This window comes from Genypterus blacodes, unplaced genomic scaffold, assembly GCF_046128005.1.
Source record: "Genypterus blacodes isolate CSIRO-AG114 ecotype Tasmania unplaced genomic scaffold, CSIRO-AGI_Gbla_v1 ptg000008l_1, whole genome shotgun sequence".
In the NCBI taxonomy this organism is placed as follows: Eukaryota; Metazoa; Chordata; class Actinopteri; order Ophidiiformes; family Ophidiidae; genus Genypterus; species Genypterus blacodes.
This window is the reverse complement of record NW_027466822.1, coordinates 5,256,376-5,280,419: the sequence shown is the minus strand read 5'-3', so window position 1 is coordinate 5,280,419 and position 24,044 is coordinate 5,256,376.

The following is a 24,044-nucleotide window of genomic DNA, read 5'->3' as shown; positions in this document are numbered from 1 at the left end:
AAATTACATTTGAAAGAAACTCTACTTGAAATCACATTATAATAGGATTCAATGAAGCAACCATCAACTGCTTGTGTAAATTACAATGAAAAGCATTTTACGCTAGGTTTTCGGCATTTACAGTTGCCCCATTGCTGTTGATTATTGTATATTCACTCCAATGAGAAAACTGTTTAGTAATAAACAAAGCACATCTTAACATGACATTTTATGGTAGATTCTTTCAAAATCACCTTGTAATAGGCTTTGTGGATTTTCAGGAGGGAACTGAGTTTTCTGGTCAAATACAGATTGGGGTCCAGTCCTAAATGGATGAAAAAGTGCCACATGTTCCATAATCAACTCAAAACATATTCAAATTACATTTCCAGGTACCGCTACTTGAAATCACATTATAATAGGATTTAATGAAGCAACCATCAACTGCTTGTGTAAATTACAATGAAAAGCATTTTACACTAGGTTTTCGGCATTTACAGTTGCCCTGATGCTGTTGATTATTGTATATTCACTCCAATGAGAAAACAGTTTAGTTATCAACAAAGCCTATCTTAACATGACATTTTATGGTAGATTCATTCAAAATCACCCTATAATAGGATTTGTGGATTTTCAGGAGGGAACTGAGTTTTCTGGTCAGATACAGATTGGGGTCCAGTCCTAAATGGATGAAAAAGTGACAGATGTTCAATAAAAAGTGACAAATGTTCAATAATCAACTCAAAACATATTCATCTTACATTTCAAGGTACCTCTACTTGAAATCACATTATAATAGGATTTAATGAAGCAACCATCAACTGCTTGTGTAAATTACAATGAAAAGCGTTTTAAGCTAGGTTTTCGAAATTTACAGTTGCCCCAATGCTGTTGATTATTGTATATTCACTCCAATGAGAAAACTGTTTAGTTATCAGCAGAGCACATCTTCACATGACATTTTATGGCAGATTCATTCAAAATCACCTTATAATAGGATTTGTGGATTTTCAGGAGGGAACTGGGTTTTCTGGTGAAAAATAGATTGGGGTCCAGTTCTAAATGGATGAAAAAGTGACAGATGTTCCATAATCAACTCAAAACATATTCAAATTACATTTCAAGGTACCTCTACTTGAAATCACATTATAATAGGATTTAATGAAGCAACCATCAACTGCTTGTGTAAATTACAATGAAAAGCATTTTACGCTAGGTTTTCGGCATTTACAGCTGCCCCATTGCTGTTGATTATTGTATATTCACTCCAATGAGAAAACTGTTTAGTTATCAACAAAGCACATCTTTGCATGACATTTTATGGTAGATTCATTCATAATCACCTTATAAAAGGATTTGTGGATTTTCGGGAGGGAACTGAGTTTTCTAGTAAAATACAGATTTGGGTCCAGTCCTAAATGGATGAAAAAGTGACAGATGTTCCATTATCAACTCAAAACATATTCAAATTACATTTCAAGGTACCTCTACTTGAAAACACATTATAATAGGATTTACTGAAGCAACCATCAACTACAATGAAAAGCATTTTACGCTAGGTTTTCGGCATTTACAGTTGCCCCATTGCTGTTGATTATTGTATATTCACTCCAATGAGAAAACTGTTTAGTAATAAACAAAGCACATCTTAACATGACATTTTATGGTAGATTCTTTCAAAATCACCTTGTAATAGGCTTTGTGGATTTTCAGGAGGGAACTGAGTTTTCTGGTCAAATACAGATTGGGGTCCAGTCCTAAATGGATGAAAAAGTGCCACATGCTCCATAATCAACTCAAAACATATTCAAATTACATTTCCAGGTACCGCTACTTGAAATCACATTATAATAGGATTTAATGAAGCAACCATAAACTGCTTGTGTAAATTACACTGAAAAGCATTTTACGCTAGGTTTTCAGCATTTACAGCTGCCCCATTGCTGTTGATTATTGTATATTCACTCCAACGAGAAAACTGTTAAGATATCAACAAAGCACATCTTAACATGACATTTTGTAATAGATTCATTCAAAATCACCTTATAATAGGATTTGTGGAGTTTCAGGAGGGAACTGAGTTTTCTGGTCAAATACAGATTTGGGTCCAGTCCTAAATGGGTGAAAAAGTGACAGATGTTCCATAATCAACTCAAAACATATTCAAATTACATTTCAAAGTACCTCTACTTGAAATCACATTATAATAGGATTTAATGAAGCAACCATCAACTGCTTGTGTAAATTACAATGAAAAGCATTTTACGCTAGGTTTTTGGCATTTACAGCTGCCCCATTGCTGTTGATTATTGTATATTCACTCCAATTAGAAAACTGTTAAGTTATCAACAAAGCACATCTTTGCATGACATTTTATGGTAGATTCATTCATAATCACCTTATAAAAGGATTTGTGGATTTTCAGGAGGGAACTGAGTTTTCTAGTCAAATACAGATTTGGGTCCAGTCCTAAATGGACGAAAAAGTGACAGATGTTCCATTATCAACTCAAAACATATTCAAATTACATTTCAAAGTACCTCTACTTGAAATCACATTATAATAGGATTTAATGAAGCAACCATCAACTGCTTGTGTAAATTACAATGAAAAGCATTTTACACTAGGTTTTCGGCATTTACAGCTGCCCCATTGCTGTTGATTATTGTATATTCACTCCAATGGGAAAACTGTTTAGTTATCAACAAAGCACATCTTTGCATGACATTTTATGGTAGATTCATTCATAATCACCTCTTAATAGGATTTGTGGATTTTCAGGATGCTATGACAGACACAGATTGGGGTCCAGTCCTAAATGGATGAAAAAGTGACAGATGTTCCATAATCAACTCAAAACATATTCAAATTACATTTACAGGTACCTCTACTTGAAATCACACCATAATAGGATTTACTGAAGCAACCATCAACTACAATGAAAAGCATTTTACGCTTGGTTTTCGGCATTTACAGCCGCTTTCATTGCTGTTTATCATTGTATATTCACTCCAATGAGAAAACCGTTAAGTTATCAGCAGAGCACATCTTCACATGACATTTTATAGTAGATTCATTCAAAATCACCTTATAATAGGATTTGTGGATTTTCAGGAGGGAACTGAGTTTTTGGTCAAATACAGATTGGGGTCCAGTCCTAAATTGATGAAAAAGTGACAGATGTTCCATAATCAATTTAAAACATATTCAAATTACATTTCAAGGTACCTCTACTTGGAATCACATTATAATAGGATTTAATGAAGCAACCATCAACTGCTTGTGTAAATTACAATGAAAAGCATTTTACGCTAGGTTTTCAGCATTCACAGCTGCCCCATTGCTGTTGATTATTGTATATTCACTCCAATGAGAAAACTGTTTAGTTATCAACAAAGCACATCTTTGCATGACATTTTATGGTAGATTCATTCATTATCACCTCATAATAGGATTTGTGGATTTTCAGGAGGCTATGACAGACACAGATTTGGGTCCAGTCCTAAATGGATGAAAAAGTGACAGATGTTCCATTATCAACTCAAAACATATTCAAATTACATTTCAAGGTACCTCTACTTGAAAACACATTATAATAGGATTTACTGAAGCAACCATCAACTACAATGAAAAGCATTTTACGCCTGGTTTTGGGGATTTACAGCTGCTTTCATTGCTGATATCATTGTATATTCACTCCAATGAGAAAACTGTTTAGTTATCAACAAAGCACATATTAACATGACATTTTATGGCAGATTCATTCAAAATCACCTTATAGTAGGATTTGTGGATTTTCAGGAGGGAACTGAGTTTTCTGGTCAAATACAGATTGGGGTCCAGTCCTAAATGGGTGAAAAAGTGACAGATGTTCCATAATCAACTCAAAACATATTCAAATTACATTTGAAAGAACCTCTACTTGAAATCACATTATAATAGGATTCAATGAAGCAACCATCAACTGCTTGTGTAAATTACAATGAAAAGCATTTTATGCTAGGTTTTCGGCATTTACAGTTGCCCCATTGCTGTTGATTATTGTATATTCACTCCAATGAGAAAACTGTTTAGTAATAAACAAAGCACATCTTAACATGACATTTTATGGTAGATTCTTTCAAAATCACCTTGTAATAGGCTTTGTGGATTTTCAGGAGGGAACTGAGTTTTCTGGTCAAATACAGATTGAGGTCCAGTCCTAAATGGATGAAAAAGTGCCACATGTTCCATAATCAACTCAAAACATATTCAAATTACATTTCAAGGTACCTCTACTTGAAATCACATTATAATAGGATTTAATGAAGCAACCATCAACTGCTTGTGTAAATTACAATGAAAATCATTTTACGCTATGTTTTCAGCATTTACAGCTGCCCCATTGCTGTTGATTATTGTATATTCACTCCAACGAGAAAACTGTTTAGTTATCAACAAAGCACATCTTTGCATGACATTTTATGGTAGATTCATTCATAATCACCTCATAATAGGATTTGTGGATTTTCAGGAGGCTATGACAGACACAGATTGGGGTCCAGTCCTAAATGGATGAAAAAGTGACAGATGTTCCATAATCAACTCAAAACATATTCAAATTACATTTCAAGGTACCTCTACTTGAAATCACATTATAATAGGATTTACTGAAACAACCATCAACTACAATGAAAAGCATTTTACGCTAGGTTTTCAGCATTTACAGCTGCCTGATTGCTGTTCATTATTGTATATTCACTCCAATGAGAAAACTGTTTAGTTATCAACAAAGCACATCTTTGCATGACATTTAATGGTAGATTCATTCATAATCACCTCATAATAGGATTTGTGGATTTTCAGGAGGCTATGACAGACACAGATCGGGGTCCAGTCCTAAATGGATGAAAAAGTGACAGATGTTCCATAATCAACTCAAAACATATTCAAATTACATTTCAAGGTACCTCTACTTGAAATCACATTATAATAGGATTTACTGAAGCAACCATCAATACAATGAAAAGCATTTTACGCTTGGTTTTCAGCATTTACAGCTTATTTCATTGCTGTTTATCATTGTATATACACTCCAATGAGAAAACTGTTAAGTTATCAGCAGAGCACGTCTTCACATGACATTATATAATAGATTCATTCAAAATCACCTTATAATAGGATTTGTGGATTTTCAGGAGGGAACTGAGTTTTCTGGTGAAATACAGTTTGGGGTCCAGTCCTAAATGGATGAAAAAGTGACAGATGTTCCATAATCAACTCAAAACATGTTCAAATTACATTTCAAGGTACCTCTACTTGAAATCACATTATAATAGGATTTAATGAAGCAACCATCAACTGCTTGTGTAAATTACGATGAAAAGCATTTTATGCCTGGTTTTCGGCATGTACAGCTGCTTTCATTGCTGTTTATCATTGTATATCCACTCCAATGAGAAAACTGTTTAGTTATCAGCAGAGCACATCTTCACATGACATTTTATGGTAGATTCATTCAAAATCACCTTATAATAGGATTTGTGGATTTTCAGGAGGGAACTGAGTTTTCTGGTCAGATACAGATTGGGGTCCAGTCCTAAATGGATGAAAAAGTGACAGATGTTCCATAATCAACTCAAAACATATTCAAATTACATTTCCAGGTACCTCTACTTGAAATCACATTATAATAGGATTTAATGAAGCAACCATCAACTGCTTGTGTAAATTACAATGAAAAGCATTTTACACTAGGTTTTCGGCATTTACAGCTGCCCCATTGCTGTTCATTATTGTATATTCACTCCAATGAGAAAACTGTTTAGTTATCAGCAGAGCACATCTTTGCATGACATTTTATGGTAGATTCATTCATAATCACCTCATAATAGGATTTGTGGATTTTCAGGAGGCTATGACAGACACAGATTGGGGTCCAGTCCTAAATGGATGAAAAAGTGACAGATGTTCCATAATCAACTCAAAACATATTCAAATTACATTTCAAGGTACCTCTACTTGAAATCACATTATAATAGGATTTAATGAAGCAACCATCAACTGCTTGTGTAAATTACAATGACAAGCATTTTACGCTAGGTTTTCAGCACTTACAGTTGCCCCAATGCTGTTGATTATTGTATATTCACTCCAATGAGAAAACTGTTTAGTTATCAACAAAGCCTATCTTAACATGACATTTTATGGTAGATTCATTCAAAATCACCTTATAATAGGATTTGAGGATTTTCAGGAGGGAACTGAGTTTTCTGGTCAGATACAGATTGGGGTTCAGTCCTAAATGGATGAAAAAGTGACACATGTTTTATAATCAACTCATGTGTGTGTGTGTGTGTGTGTGTGTGTGTGTGTGTGTGTGTGTGTGTGTGCGCACCTACCTGTCCCATTCTGTTCGCTGCTCGAAGAGGCGGGGCTGTTGCAATCTGTCTGCAGTAAGGATGTACGTGCAAACACGATGATGTCGGCACACTTGCAGCTGCTAAACAGGGTGGACGGAGTGCAAAAGCCATAACTTAGCTGTCTGTGATGGGGCCATCTTCCTCTTTCCATATGCGCCGCTGTAAATACGAATGCATTACCGAAGACAGAAGCGATACTGTTAAACTACCTTACCGATGAGCCAACTTAAGGAAAACCATACTTCTCTTGATGACATCCAGTTCAAAATGGTTCTCCAGTCGACCATCCAATCACGTAAGTTCTGTGAGGGGGGGGAGGAGTATGTGCGAAACATGTCAGACTACGTGTAAATAGCGAATAAAAAATAATTATTTGTAGATATAACGACTACAAGGTAAATGTTAATTGTTCAGCCAGTTTTCAGCATTTTTGAATTTCATTACTATGTAATTACTATGCAAGCTATTTCGAGTCTTAATGGGCTCGACCAAATTCCTCATTTGGTATAGCCCGACCTGGTCACACCATTTGTTGCCGTGTTGTCCATTTGCAGCCATTTTACCGTCTGACTGTGTGCACCATTGGACTGTTTTTTTGTGGTACGTGTGATTGAGGATTATCAGATTCAAGGGCCTGTTCATCAGGTAAGATGCAATGTTGGCTATCTAGTATGATAGTGTGACTACATAATGCTTGATGTGAAGTGTATATGCGAGTGAGTGTGTCTATCTATGGGAAGATTTAAAATGCTTGAAGGGTTTTAACTGCAAAACCCGCGAAATGTGTGAATATGCTGAGAAAAACCCTGAAAAATGAAGCCTGTGTGTGCTTTATGTATGTGTATGTGAAGTAATGTGAGTGTGAGTGTCTGTGCTGTCTGTTGCCTGCAAGATTTAAAATGCTTGAAGTGTTTTGACTGCAAAAACCTATGAAATGGGTGAAAATTATGAAAAAAACCCAGAAAGATCAAAGCCTGTCTGTGTGTGCGTGTGTACTTGAAGTAATGTGAGTGTGAGTGTCTGTGCTGTCTGTTGCCTGAAAGATTTGAATTGCTTTAAGTGACTCAAAGATTCTGCTGTAAAACCATAAAAGTGTTTAAATGCTTGAAATGCTTAAAAAAAACCGTGAAAGAATGGAGCATGTAGGTCTAACAATGTGTGAATGATTTCTGTCCCTAAATGAGATAAACTCGCAAGCAGTTTGATTGACAGCTCAAGTCCTTTGAAGCTGTGACAAAAGGACAACAGTTGCCCAGAAAAAAAACAAAGAAAGATCAAAGCCTGTGTTCAAGGGTGTGTGTGTGCAGGAGAGGCAGGATAACCCTTGAATGGATTCTCTGTCTCTGTCTGAAAGTAGGAAGAAGTAAGAAGGCACATGAAGTGCCTGAAGAAAATGAAAAAAGATTTGAATGTGTTTTAATGAAAAATTTTCAGCTGGAAAATAATGAATATTTCAGAAAATATCAGAGAAATATCAGCCTTTCCAAATCCCACCACACCATTGCAGGTGATTTTATATACAGATGAAATATATTGATGGTTAATAATACTTTAGGAAACATAGACCCCAAGTTTAGGTTAAAGCTTGCTGCAATCAGACTTTTTGCTTTAGTAAAAGCTAAGGATATTGATGAGTGTGGTGTTGATGCTGTGTTACAAACAATTGATTATGACTTACAGTTGCTGTATAATGGTGTCCAAATCCAAACAAAGAATGGTGAAATTAATTTATTTGGTGCTGTAGTTTCAGTATGGGGTGACACAACATAAGCTTGCTGTATTCAAGGAAGGTGTTGTTTTTTACAGTTACATTGTGAATGTAATATGTCACTGAAAGGACAATGGAAAAATACACGAGACAGCGAGAAAGGGCCAGCACAGACTTCTTGAAATCTGTCCTCAAAACCACATATGGAATTTATAAAAGAAGCAGGTTGGTTGATTATCCAGACTTTGAGGGCTTGCACCCATGGAAATTAAACACCTTGTCCTCTGATGGAGTTAGATAGTTCAATTCAGTTTTGTTGAGCAGTATAGAGAAAAATATATATGTTCAGTTTGTTTTGTTTTGGACTGTTTTGGATTGGGATAGTTCAAACACGTTTTGATCCTGATTTATCTGTGGAATGTGTAGTAAGACTGCAAAAAATGATTGAAAAGCATTCAAGCTACTCTTTCCTGAGAATAATGTAATTGCTAAGCAACATTGCTTAGCAATGAGCTGCATCTCCCTGCTCAAATCCTTTCTCTGTGCCCTTTGGTAAGGCATATGTGCCTTACCAAATGTGAATGTGAATTGTGTAAGTGATTTGAGTCAGAGCAAAGGTCATCAAAATTGAACTTCAAAAATGTCAGTCAGTCACTGTTTGGACCAACTTTTTGAATGTTGTCAAAATGAAATGGGCACTGAGCATCCCATTTTTACCCATGAGAAGAAATTGGGTCCTTTCCCTGAAGTTCTTTTATCTACCTTTGTTGAACGCACTTATTGTAAGTCGCTTTGGATAAAAGCGTCTGCTAAATGACTGTAATGTAATGTAATGTAAGTGATAAATATGGAGTACATTACAGCAAAGATAAGGTGTTTGGGGGGGATTGATGCATACAACATGTAATGACAGTAAAGTGGCTTATTCTAGCAAGATGTGTTATGTACTTTGCAGGATGCTTAAATTGCTTAAAAGTTGAATTCATCATTTGAACTGACTGACACAGAGGCTGCTGTGTATAAGCAGGTCAAAGAAAACTGGTGGATGTGAATGTAACCGACTAACTAGTTTCCTTTCTCGGGGGGGGGGGGGAGGACTCTGTATTCTGACTTAGAAAGTGGATCATTGCTCCACTTTCATCCATCATTGACAACCACCAAGTGAAGAAGGGGGAGGAGCTCATCCTGGACATGGCCAGGTTTGTCCCCAGCCTAAAACTGTGTAAAGATGTGTGAGTTTTCTAAAGGGGATTCTAAGTGAAGTTTTTGTTGTTGTAACCTGCCAGGTTTGTCTTTTTCCACGCTTCAATACCAATACTAAAAAAAGCCACTACCGACATCCCAGAGACAGGAAGGAAACTTTGTTTACTACTGGATAATCAAACCAGAACTGTCCTCGTCAGTTCTTCCTTTGGGTAAGAGCTCTGATCTAACCTGCTTCTTATTATTAATGCAGCGTGTGAACGATGACATTGAAAGGCCATGCTAGTAGACACGTCCTAGTCTTCACTCTGAACACTGAATAATAGATGCATATTAAGATGCATATTAATTCCAACCATATGTACAGTTTAATCACAGTCCGGGCACTAACTAAGGCCTGAAAACCTTTCTTTTTAAACAAGGATTTTTTTTAACACACTGTGTCATAGTTCTCTTGTTTAAACCTGTTTTAATTTTGCTGTACTCTGTAGCACTTTGGGATTGTTTTTAACTATGAAAAGTGCTCTACAAATAAAATGTATTATTATTATTATTAATGTGAGTTTGTGCTGTGACTCATTGATTTGTGCCTCTTGCAGACTCCTCCTATCCATGCACCACATGCCACTTACACAGGACTCTGCTGAATCTGAGGCCATTAGCCAAAGACTGGTGCTGGGTGTGACAGCTGACAGTACAATGTGGATCTACCACAAGGTCCAGTATGCTCAACTCTTTGCTTAGCCAGTCGAAGCATGTCCAGAGCACTCAACCCTTCGGCCTAGAGCAGAGACTAGGATGGGAAAGGTAGGTAAACACACACACACACACACACAGCTGAACAGAGTCACCAATGTTAATCATCGTACATCTGTGTCACTCCTCTCAGCATGCTGGAATCGGTGGCAAGTCTAAAGAAGAAGACAAAGAAATGCCCGGCTGCAGAGAGCAGCACTTTGCAAGCAGCTCTTCCCGTTGGAATGTTAATTCATCTCTCTAAGGTGGAGCATGTTCTGCTCTTCAGCAGCACTTCACACAAAGTGATGCTCATTTGATGAGTTTATAGTGATGGAGCTGGCATAACACCGGAACCATGTGTTCTTGTATATAATGTATACAGGCATGTTTGTGATGAAGGCCCCTGAAGAGCTGGTGGACATCGAGAAGGACCTCAAAACCTCTGTGGATAAAGCGCAGGAGAAGAAGGCCAAGAAGAAAAAGAAGAAACAAGGTGAAACTGCACTTATTTAAGAGTTTGGAGCAAATATTCACGTGAACCCAAAGTAAATATACGAAAATACAGATACAGAACTTAAAGTTAAATGAGTAGTGCAAGGATATATGAAATGCAAGTTTTTACAGTATATAAAGTACAAGGTTTTTTCACAGTATGTGCAGTAAAACAAAGATAAACAAAGTGACCAGTGAAAGTGCATTCATCAGTGCAGTGGTGAGTTCATTCCGGGAGGGGTTGGCCAGTGTGTGTGCGAGGGGGTGGGGGATGGGGTCTGGCGAGTATGTGTGAATGTTTGTGAAGGAGAGTGGGGTGACGGAGGGCAGAGTTCAGCAGGGAGACTGCTGTGGGGAAGAAACTGTTCCTGAACCTGGTGGTTCTTGTACAGACTCCTGTAGTGCCTCCTAGAGGGCAGGAGGGCAAACAGTCTGTTTTGCCGGATGGCAGGAGTCTTTCTTTATTTTGGTAGCTCTCCTGAGACAACGCTTCCTGAAGGTGGTCTGAAGAGCAGGAAGGAAGTGAGGCGCCAGCCATGCGTTGGGTGGTTTTCACCACTTTCTGCAGCGCCTTCCGGTCAGCTACAGAGCAGTTCCCGTACCAAACTGTAATGCAGTTGGTCAGGATGCTCTCAACAGTGCAGCGGTAGAAGTTCATCAGGATCTCTGAAGATAGGCCGTTGCTGTGATGCCGATCTGCAAGTTTGGTGATCAGCTCAGAGGGGATGGCAGTGTCAAATGATGAACTGAAGTCTATGAACAGCATTCTTGCATATGTGTCCTGATTGTCCAGATGGCACTCTGTTAGGACCTGTTCACTCCGTCCTAACAGAGTGCAGCGCTATGGAGACTGCATCTTCTGTGCTCCTGTTCTTGCAATAAGTAAATTGTTGGGGGTCCAGGTTGGGGGGAAGACAGGATTGGAGATGTGCCAGAACCAGCTGCTCTAAGGACTTGGTGATGGTGGGGGTGAGTGCTACCGGGCGGTAGTCATTCAGACAGGTAGGGGAGGATTTTTGGGGAGCAGGTACGATGGAGGTGGACTTAAAGCAGGTTGGAACAACAGCATGGGCCAAGGACAGGTTGAATAAGTCCGACAGCTCCCCAGCACATGCTCTAAGTACACGTCCAGGGGTGCCATCGGGGCCTGCAGCTTTGTGCGCGTTGATTTTGCTCAACACTGCTCTGACATCCGTGGGGCAGAGTGATAGGGGTTGGTAGTCAGCGGTCAGCTCTGCTTTGGTTGCAGGCTGTAGGTTGTCCCTCTCAAAACAAGCGTAGAAGTTGTTCAACTCGTTGAGAAAGGAGATATCAGAGGAGGGGGGCGCTGATCCCTGGATGCCTTGCCACACATGGGGGTTGGAGTTTGAGAAGTATTCCTCAACCTTCAGCTTGCAGCAGTGCTTGGCTTCCTTGACGCCCCGCTTCAGGTCAGGCCTGGCTGTACTGTAGGCTCGTGTATCTCCCGATCTGAAGGCGATGCTGCGGGCCTTCAGCAGGAGACAGACATTCCTGTTCATCCAGGGCTGTTAGGGCACATGGTGATCTGCTTCTGGGTGGTAAACATATGGTATGTGGTCCAGTACAGAACTCTCAATATCAGTGTGGGAGTGACAGGTTGCCTGGGTGGAAAACATATTCCAGTCTGTGTGCCTGAACCGGTACTGCAACACATCTGTCCCCTCAGGCCACACTTTTATTGTCTTTACTGTGGGTTTCACACATTGGATGAGTGGTGAATACTTGGGGAAGAGAAAAGTAGCAAGGTGGTCTGTTTGTCCTATGTGGGGGAGGGGTTTAGCCCTGTAGGCTCCAACCAAATTGGTGTAAACATGGTCCAGTGTCTTGTTTACTCTAGTGTGGCAGGAAACATGTTGATGAAATCTGGGGAGGACTGCACTACCACACAACCTTGTTTTTCACTGGACTTCTTAGGAAATTCCCAATGTTTACTATTGTTGTACATGAAGAAGACTTTGTTTGAAGAGGAACCACTTGTTTTACCCGTTTCTGATCCGTTGAACAAAGTTGCGTGTCAATGTTAGAACTTAAAAAAAAAAGAAAATAGAAATGGAAAATATGAAGGCATGTTGTTTTTATCTAGAGGTTTGTGGTACGAGTTTGCCACCTGGTGGTTGGACATGGCATTACATGAATGCGGTTTTATTTTTCAAAATCCGTTGGAATGATTAAAGTCCCCTGCTTTACAAGCTGACATCAAAAGCAGGAAACATGTTGATGAAATCTGGGGAGGACTGCACAACCACACAACCTTGTTTTTCACTGGACTTCTTAGGAAATTCCTAATGTTTACTATTGTTGTACATGAAGAAGACTTTGTTTGAAGAGGAACCACTTGTTTTTCCCGTTTCTGATCCGTTGAACAAAGTTGCGTGTCAATGTAAGAACTTTAAAAAAAAAAGAAAATAGAAATGGAAAATATGAAGGCATGTTGGTTTTATCTAGAGGTTTGTGGTACGAGTTTGCCACCTGGTGGTTGGACATGGCATTACATGAATGCGGTTTTATTTTTCAAAATCCGTTGGAATGATTAAAGTCCCCTGCTTACAAGCTGACATCAAAAGCAGGAAACATGTTGATGAAATCTGGGGAGGACTGCACAACCACACAACCTTGTTTTTCACTGGACTTCGTAGGAAATTCCTAATGTTTACTATTGTTGTACATGAAGAAGACTTTGTTTGAAGAGGAACCACTTGTTTTTCCCGTTTCTGATCCGTTGAACAAAGTTGCGTGTCAATGTAAGAACTTTAAAAAAAAAAGAAAGTAGAAATGGAAAATATGAAGGCATGTTGGTTTTATCTAGAGGTTTCTGGTACGAGTTTGCCACCTGGTGGTTGGACATGGCATTACATGAATGCGGTTTTATTTTTCAAAATCCGTTGGAATGATTAAAGTCCCCTGCATACAAGCCGACATCGAAAGCTTTTCATCCTAATTTACTCAAGCAGGTACAGGTTACTTCGGACAGGAGGTGATTTCAAGGAGGTCTTCCAAAAAATGTCATTTCATTTGTTTTGAATTGATAATGGAACATTTTTTCCTTTTTACAATCATTTAGGACTGTCCAGTCCAGACTTCCCAATCTGTGTCTGCTCAAAGAGCTCAGTTCGAGTCCACATGATGATGTGGACAGCAACTGACTGGCATTCCCTCCTGAAAATCCACAAATCATACTATGAGGTGATTTTGAATGAATCTACCATAAAATGTTATTTTAAGATGTACTTTGTTGATAACATAACGGTTTAAACATGTAGCTGTACATATATTGAGAAACAGCGATTGCAGCAGCTGGAAACGTCAAATACGGCTGTAACATGCTTTTTATTGTTATTTACACAAACAGTGACGTGGTTGTTTCATGGAAATGGAAATGGCAAAAAGGCATGTTGTTTGTATCTAGAGGTTTCTGGTACGAGTTTGCCACCTGGTGGTTGTACATGTCATTACATGAATGCGGTTTTATTTTTCAAAAACGTCACCAAATAAACAAAGTGGGTTTGGCATGGCGTGGTTGTTTCAGTAAGTCATATTATAATGTGATTTCTAGCATGGCTATCTTGAAATATAGTTGGAAAATGTTTTGAGTTGATAATCGATCAGTTTTCACTTTTTCATTCATTCAGGGCTGGAGAACAACACTACTCAATCTGTGCCTGCCTAAACTGCTGTACTCCTGGCCAAGTAAACAAAGTTGCTTTATTCCCTCCTGTAGGTCAACAAATCCTATAATAAGGTGATTTTGAATGAATCTACCATAAAATGTCATGTTAAGATGTGCTTTGTTGATAACTAAACAGTTTTCTCTTTGGAGTGAATATACAATAATCAATAGCAATGGGGCAGCTGTAAATGCCGAAAACCTAGCGTAATGCTTTTCATTGTAATTTTCACAAGCAGTTGATGGTTGCTTCATTAAATCCTATTATAATGTGATTTCAAGTAGTGGTACCTTGAAATGTAATTTGAATATGTTTTGAGTTGATTATGGAACATGTGTCACTTTTTCATCCATTTAGGACTGGACCCCAATCTGTGTCTGTCATAGCCTTTTGAAAATCCACAAATCCTATTATAAGGTGATTATGAATGAATCTACCATAAAATGTCATATGAAGATGTGCTTTGTTGATAACTGAACAGTTGTCTTATGTGAGTGAATATACAATAATAAACAGCAATGACAGAAGCTGGAAATGCCGACCACCTGGCGTTTAATGCTTTTTATTGTAATTTACAGAAGCAGTTGATGGTTGCTTTAGTAAATCCTATTATAATGTGATTTCAAGTGGAGATACCTTGAAATGCGACGTGTTTTGAATTGATTATGGAACATGTGTCTCTTTTTCATCCATTTAGGATTGACCCCGATCTGTGTCTGCCATAGCCTCCTGAAAATCCACAAATCCACCTCAAATTATGAGGTGATTTTGAATGAATCTGCATTACATTACATTACATTACAGTCATTTAGCAGACGCTTTCATCCAAAGCGACTTGCAATAAGTGCGTTCAACAAAGATAGATAAAAGCACTTCAGGTCACAAGAAATCGTGAGCGTATTTCCTTCCAAAACCAACAGCTAAGAGCAACATAAGAACAACATAACTAGAGCTGGAGTAAAAGTGCAATAAATTAGGTACCATGATGAATGAGAAAAAAGGACAAATTAGAAAGGACATATTAGAAAACAAAGTGAATCAGAAGAGCTAGGACAGAATAGGTGATGTCCTAGACCCTAACTCTAACAGGGCAGATCCGGGTAGTGTTTCTTGATGGGATGGGTTTTCAGCCTGCGGCGAACGATGGACAGCGACTCCGCTGTCCGGACATCAGTCGGGAGATCATTCCACCACTAAAGTGCCAGAACAGTGAAAAGCCGTGACCGCGTCGATCGCAAGCAGGGGCCGCTGAGCGCCGGGGCAGCCAGCCGCCTGGAGGCAGCAGAGCGAAGTGGTCGGCCGGGGGTGTAGGACTTGACCGAAGCCTGAAGGTATGAAGGAGCTGTTCCTCCACTGCCCTGTAGGCTAGCACCAGAGTCTTAAACTGGATGCGAGCAGCTACAGGGAGAAAGGGAAAGTGGAAACTGATCGATTATCAACTCAAAGCATCTTCAAACTACATTTCAAGATAGCCCTGCTTGTTTCTAGCTGCTACAATCGCTTTTTCTTAATGTATGTACAGCTACTGTTAAGTTATCAACAAAGTATATCCTAAACGACATTTTATGGTAGATTCATTCAAAATCAACTTAAAATAGGACTTGTGGACCTACAGGAGTGAATAAAGCCACTTTGTTTATTTGGCCAGCAGCACAGCAGTCCAAGCAGGCACAGATTGAGTAGTGTTGCTGTTTCGCCCTGAATGAATGTAAAAGTGAAAACTGATCGATTATCAACTCAAAACATTTTCAAAATTCATTGCAAGATAGCCCTGCTTGAAATCACATTATAATATGACTTACTTAAACAGCCACGCCACTGTTTGTGTAAATAACAATGAAAAGCATATTTACAGTCGTTTTTGACGTTTCTAGCTGCTACAATCGCTTTTTCTAAATGTATGTACAGCTACTGTTAAGTTATCAACAAAGTATATCCTTAACGACATTTTATGGTAGATTCATTCAAAATCACCTTAAAATAGGATTTGTGGACCTACAGGAGTGAATAAAGCCACTTTGTTTATTTGGCCAGCAGCACAGCAGTCCAAGCAGGCACAGATTGAGTAGTGTTGCTGTTCAGCCCTGAATGAATGAAAAAGTGAAAACTGATCGATTATCAACTCAAAACATTTTCAAACTACATTTCAAGATAGCCCTGCTTGAAATCACATTATAATATGACTTACTTTAACAGCCACGCCACTGTTTGTGTAAATAACAATGAAAAGCATGTTTACAGTCGTTTTTGACGTTTCTAGCTGCTACAATCGCTTTTTCTTAATGTATGTACAGCTACTGTTAAGTTATCAACAAAGTATATCCTAAACGACATTTTATGGTAGAGTCATTCAAAATCAACTTATAATAGGATTTGTGGACCTACAGGAGTGAATAAAGCCACTTTGTTTATTTGGCCAGCAGCACAGCAGTCCAAGCAGGCACAGATTGAGTAGTGTTGCTGTTCAGCCCTGAATGAATGAAAAAGTGAAAACTGATCGATTATCAACTCAAAACATTTTCAAACTACATTTCAAGATAGCCCTGCTTGAAATCACATTATAATATGACTTACTTTCACAGCCACGCCACTGTTTGTGTAAATAACAATGAAAAGCATGTTTACAGTCGTTTTTGACGTTTCTAGCTGCTACAATCGCTTTTTCTTAATGTATGTACAGCTACTGTTAAGTTATCAACAAAGTATATCCTAAACGACATTTTATGGTAGAGTCATTCAAAATCAACTTATAATAGGATTTGTGGACCTACAGGAGTGAATAAAGCCACTTTGTTTATTTGGCCAGCAGCACAGCAGTCCAAGCAGGCACAGATTGAGTAGTGTTGCTGTTCAGCCCTGAATGAATGAAAAAGTGAAAACTGATCGATTATCAACTCAAAACATCTTCAAACTACATTTCAAGATAGCCCTGCTTGAAATCACATTATAATATGACTTACTTTAACAGCCAGGCCACTGTTTGTGTAAATAACAATGAAAAGCATGTTACAGTCGTTTTTGACGTTTTCAGATGCTACAATCGCTGTTTCTCAATGTATGTATGTTTAATGTTTAAACTGTTAAGTTATCAACAAAGTACATCTTTAAACGACATTTATTGTAGATTCATTCAAAATCAACTTATAATAGGATTTGTGGAACTACAGGAGTGAATAAAGCCACTTTGTTTATTTGACAGCAGTCCAAGCAGGCACAGATTGAGTAGTGTTGCTGTTCAGCCCTGAATGAATGAAAAAGTGAAAACTGATCGATTATCAACTCAAAACATTTTCAAACTTCATTGCAAGGTAGCCCTGCTTGAAATCACATTATAATATGACTAACTTTAACAGCCACGCCACTGTTTGTGTAAATAACAATGAAAAGCATGTTTACAGTCGTTTTTGACGTTTCTAGCTGCTACAATCGCTTTTTCTTAATGTATGTACAGCTACTGTTAGGTTATCAACAAAGTATATCCTAAACGACATTTTATGGTAGAGTCATTCAAAATCAACTTATAATAGGATTTGTGGAGCTACAGGAGTGAATAAAGCCACTTTGTTTATTTGGCCAGCAGCACAGCCAGTCCAAGCAGGCACAGATTGAGTAGTGTTGCTGTTCAGCCCTGAGTGAATGAAAAAGTGAAAACTGATCGATTATCAACTCAAAACAATTTCAAACTACATTTCAAGATAGCCCTGCTTGAAATCACATTATAATATGACTAACTTTAACAGCCACGCCACTGTTTGTGTAAATAACAATGAAAAGCATGTTACAGTCGTTTTTAACGTTTTCAGATGCTGAAATCGCTGTTTCTCAATGTATATACAGCTACTGTTATGTTATCAATAAAGTACATCCTAAACGACATTTTATGGTAGAGTCATTCAAAATCACCTTAAAATAGGATTTGTGGACCTACAGGAGTGAATAAAGCCACTTTGTTTATTTGGCCAGCAGCACAGCAGTTTAAGCAGGCACAGATTGAGTAGTGTTGCTGTTCAGCCCTGAATGAATGAAAAAGTGAAAACTGATCGATTATCAACTCAAAACATTTTCAAACTTCATTTGCAAGATAGCCCTGCTTGAAATCACATTATAATATGACTAACTGAAACAACCACGCCACTGTTTGTGTAAATAACAATGAAAAGCATGTTACAGTCGTTTTTGACGTTTTCAGATGCTGCAATCGCTGTTTCTCAATGTATGTATGTTTAATGTTTAAACTGTTAAGTTATCAACAAAGTATATCCTAAACGACATTTTATGGTAGATTCATTCAAAATCACCTTAAAATAGGATTTGGTGACCTACAGGAGTGAATAAAGCCACTTTGTTTATCTGGCCAGCAGCACAGCAGTCCAAGCAGGCACAGATTGAGTAGTGTTGCTGTTCAGCCCTGAGTGAATGAAAAAGTGAAAACTGATCGATTATCAACTCAAAACATTTTCAAACTTCATTGCAAGATAGCCCTGCTTGAAATCACATTATAATAAGACTTACTTAAACAGCCAGGCCACTGTTTGTGTAAATAACAATGAAAAGCATGTTTACAGTCGTTTTTGACGTTTCTAGCTGCTACAATCGCTTTTTCTAAATGTATGTACAGCTACTGTTATGTTATCAATAAAGTACATCCTAAACGACATTTTATGGTAGATTCATTTAAAATCAGCTTAGATAGGAATTGTGGACCTACAGGAGTGAATAAAGCCACTTTGTTTATTTGGCCAGGAGCACAGCAGTTTAAGCAGGCACAGATTGAGAAGTGTTGCTGTTCAGCCCTGAATGAATGAAAAAGTGAAAACTGATCGATTATCAACTCAAAACATTTTCAAACTACATTTCAAGATAGCCCTGCTTGAAATCACATTATAATATCACTAACTTTAACAGCCACGCCACTGTTTGTGTAAATAACAATGAAAAGCATGTTACAGTCGTTTTTGACGTTTTCAGATGCTGCAATCGCTGTTTCTCAATGTATGTATGTTTAATGTTTAAACTGTTAAGTTATCAACAAAGTACATCTTTAAACGACATTTATTGTAGATTAATTCAAAATCACCTTATAATAGGATTGTGGACCTACAGGAGTGAATAAAGCAACTTTGTTTATTTGGCCAGCAGCACAGCAGTCCAAGCAGGCACAGATTGAGTAGTGTTGCTGTTCAGCCCTGAATGAATGAAAAAGTGAAAACTGATCGATTATCAACTCAAAACATTTTCAAACTTCATTTGCAAGATAGCCCTGCTTGAAATCACATTATAATATGACTAACTGAAACAACCACGCCACTGTTTGTGTAAATAACAATGAAAAGCATGTTACAGTCGTTTTTGACGTTTTCAGATGCTGCAATCGCTGTTTCTCAATGTATGTATGTTTAATGTTTAAACTGTTAAGTTATCAACAAAGTATATCCTAAACGACATTTTATGGTAGATTCATTCAAAATCACCTTAAAATAGGATTTGTGGACCTACAGGAGTGAATAAAGCCACTTTGTTTATTTGGCCAGCAGCACAGCAGTCCAAGCAGGCACAGATCAAGTAGTGTTGCTGTTCAGCCCTGAATGAATGAAAAAGTGAAAACTGATCGATTATCAACTCAAAACTTTTTCAAACTTCATTGCAAGATAGCCCTGCTTGAAATCACATTATAATATGACTTACTTAAACAGCCACGCCACTGTTTGTGTAAATAACAATGAAAAGCATGTTTACAGTCGTTTTTGACGTTTCTAGCTGCTACAATCGCTTTTTCATAATGTATGTAAAGCTACTGTTATGTTATCAATAAAGTACATCCTAAACGACATTTTATGGTAGATTCATTTAAAATCACCTTAGATAGGATTTGTGGACCTACAGGAGTGAATAAAGCCACTTTGTTTACTTGGCCAGGAGCACAGCAGTTTAAGCAGGCACAGTTTGAGTAGTGTTGCTGTTCAGCCCTGAATGAATGAAAAAGTGAAGACTGATCGATTATCAACTCAAAACATTTTCAAACTACATTTCAAGATAGCCCTGCTTGAAATCACATTATAATATGACTAACTGAAACAACCACGCCACTGTTTGTGTAAATAACAATGAAAAGCATGTTTACAGTCGTTTTTGACGTCTCTAGCTGCTACAATCGCTTTTCTCAATGTATGTACAGCTACTGTTATGTTATCAATAAAGTACATCCTAAACGACATTTTATGGTAGATTCATTCACAATTACCTTATAATAGGATTTGTGGACCTACAGGAGGGAATCAAGCAACTCTGTTTATTTGGCCAGCAGCACAGCAGTCCAAGCAGGCACAGATCAAGTAGTGTTGCTGTTCAGCCCTGAATGAATGAAAAAGTGAAAACTGATCGATTATCAATTCAAAACTTTTTCCAAACTTCATTGCAAGATAGCCCTGCTTGAAATCACATTATATTATGACTTACTTAAACAGCCATGCCACTGTTTGTGTAAATAACAATGAAAAGCATGTTTACAGTCGTTTTTGACGTTTCTAGCTGCTACAATCGCTTTTTCATAATGTATGTACAGCTACTGTTATGTTATCAATAAAGTACATCCTAAACGACATTTTATGGTAGATTCATTTAAAATCACCTTAGATAGGATTTGTGGACCTACAGGAGGGAATAAAGCCACTTTGTTTACTTGGCCAGGAGCACAGCAGTTTAAGCAGGCACAGTTTGAGTAGTGTTGCTGTTCAGCCCTGAATGAATAAAAAAGTGAAGACTGATCGATTATCAACTCAAAACATTTTCAAACTACATTTCAAGATAGCCCTGCTTGAAATCACATTATAATATGACTAACTGAAACAACCACGCCACTGTTTGTGTAAATAACAATGAAAAGCATGTTACAGTCGTTTTTGACGTTTTCAGATGCTGCAATCGCTGTTTCTCAATGTATGTATGTTTAATGTTTAAACTGTTAAGTTATCAACAAAGTACATCTTTAAACGACATTTATTGTAGATTAATTCAAAATCACCTTATAATAGGATTTGTGGACCTACAGGAGTGAATAAAGCAACTTTGTTTATTTGGCCAGCAGCACAGCAGTCCAAGCAGGCACAGATCAAGTAGTGTTGCTGTTCAGCCCTGAATGAATGAAAAAGTGAAAACTGATCGATTATCAACTCAAAACTTTTTCAAACTTCATTGCAAGATAGCCCTGCTTGAAATCACATTATAATATGACTTACTTAAACAGCCACGCCACTGTTTGTGTAAATAACAATGAAAAGCATGTTTACAGTCGTTTTTGACGTCTCTAGCTGCTACAATCGCTTTTCTCAATGTATGTACAGCTACTGTTATGTTATCAATAAAGTACATCCTAAACGACATTTTATGGTAGATTCATTCACAATTACCTTATAATAGGATTTGTGGACCTACAGGAGGGAATCAAGCAACTCTGTTTATTTGGCCAGCAGCACAGCAGTCCAAGCAGGCACAGATCAAGTAGTGTTGCTGTTCAGCCCTGAATGAATGAAAAAGTGAAAACTGATCGATTATCAATTCAAAACTTTTTCCAAACTTCATTGCAAGATAGCCCTGCTTGAAATCACATTATAATATGACTAACTGAAACAGCCACGCCACTGTTTGTGTAAATAACAATGAAAAGCATGTTTACAGTCGTTTTTGACGTTTCTAGCTGCTACAATCGCTTTTTCATAATGTATGTACAGCTACTGTTATGTTATCAATAAAGTACATCTTTAAACGACATTTATTGTAGATTAATTCAAAATCACCTTATAATAGGATTTGTGGACCTACAGGAGTGAATAAAGCAACTTTGTTTATTTGGCCAGCAGCACAGCAGTCCAAGCAGGCACAGATCAAGTAGTGTTGCTGTTCAGCCCTGAATGAATGTAAAAGTGAAAACTGATCGATTATCAACTCAAAACTTTTTCAAAATTCATTGCAAGATAGCCCTGCTTGAAATCACATTATAATATGACTTACTTAAACAGCCACGCCACTGTTTGTGTAAATAACAATGAAAAGCATGTTTACAGTCGTTTTTGACGTTTCTAGCTGCTACAATCGCTTTTTCATAATGTATGTACAGCTACTGTTATGTTATCAATAAAGTACATCCTAAACGACATTTTATGGTAGATTCATTTAAAATCACCTTAGATAGGATTTGTGGACCTACAGGAGGGAATAAAGCCACTTTGTTTACTTGGCCAGGAGCACAGCAGTTTAAGCAGGCACAGATTGAGTAGTGTTGCTGTTCAGCCCTGAATGAATGAAAAAGTGAAGACTGATCGATTATCAACTCAAAACATTTTCAAACTACATTTCAAGATAGCCCTGCTTGAAATCACATTATAATATGACTTACTGAAACAACCACGCCATGCCAAACCCACTTTGTTTATTTGGTGACGTTTTTGAAAAATAAAACCGCATTCATGTAATGCCATGTCCAACCACCAGGTGGCAAACTCGTACCAGAAACCTCAAGATACAAACAACATGCCTTTTTCCATTTCCATTTCCATGAAACAACCACGCCACTGTTTGTGTAAATAACAATTAAAAGCATGTTTACATTCGTTTTTGACGTCTCTAGCTGCTACAATCGCTTTTCTCAATGTATGTACAGCTACTGTTATGTTATCAATAAAGTACATCCTAAACGACATTTTATGGTAGATTCATTCACAATTACCTTATAATAGGATTTGTGGACCTACAGGAGGGAATAAAGCAACTTTGTTTACTTGGCCAGCAGCACAGCAGTCCAAGCAGGCACAGATTGAGTAATGTTGCTGTTCGGCCCTGAATGAATGAAAAAGTGAAAACTAATCGATTATCAACTCAAAACATTTTCAAACTACATTTCAAGATAGCCCTGCTTGAAATCACATTATAATATGACTTACTGAAACAACCACGCCATGCCAAACCCACTTTGTTTATTTGGTGACGTTTTTGAAAAATAAAACCGCATTCATGTAATGCCATGTCCAACCACCAGGTGGCAAACTCGTACAAGAAACCTCAAGATACAAACAACATGCCTTTTTCCATTTCCATTTCCATGAAACAACCACGCCACTGTTTGTGTAAATAACAATAAAAAGCATGTTACAGCCGTATTTGACGTTTCCAGCTGCTGCAATCGCTGTTTCTCAATGTATGTACAGCTACATGTTTAAACTGTTAAGTTATCAACAAAGTACATTTTAAAATAACATTTTATGGTAGATTCATTCAAAATCACCTCATAGTATGATTTGTGGATTTTCAGGAGGGAATGCCAGTCAGTTGCTGTCCACATCATCATGTGGACTCGAACGGAGCTCTTTGAGCAGACACAGATTGGGAAATCTGGACTGGGCAGTCCTAAATGATTGTGAAAAGGAAAAAATGTTCCATAATCAATTCAAAACAAATTCAATGACTTTTTTGGAAGACCTCCTTGAAATCACCTCCTGTCCAAAGCAACTGTACCTGCTTGAGTAAATTAGGATGAAAAGCTTTCGATGTCGGCTTGTAAAGCAGGGGACTTCAATCATTCCAACGGATTTTGAAAAATAAAACCGCATTCATGTAATGCCTTGTCCAACCACCAGGTGGCCAACTCGTACCAGAAACAACATGCCTTCATATTTTCCATTTCTATTTTCTTTTTTTTTAAAGTTCTAACATTGACACGCAACTTTGGTTAACGGATCAGAAACGGGAAAAACAAGTGGTTCCTCTTCAAACAAAGTCTTCTTCATGTACAACAATAGTAAACATTAGGAATTTCCTAAGAAGTCCAGTGAAAAACAAGGTTGT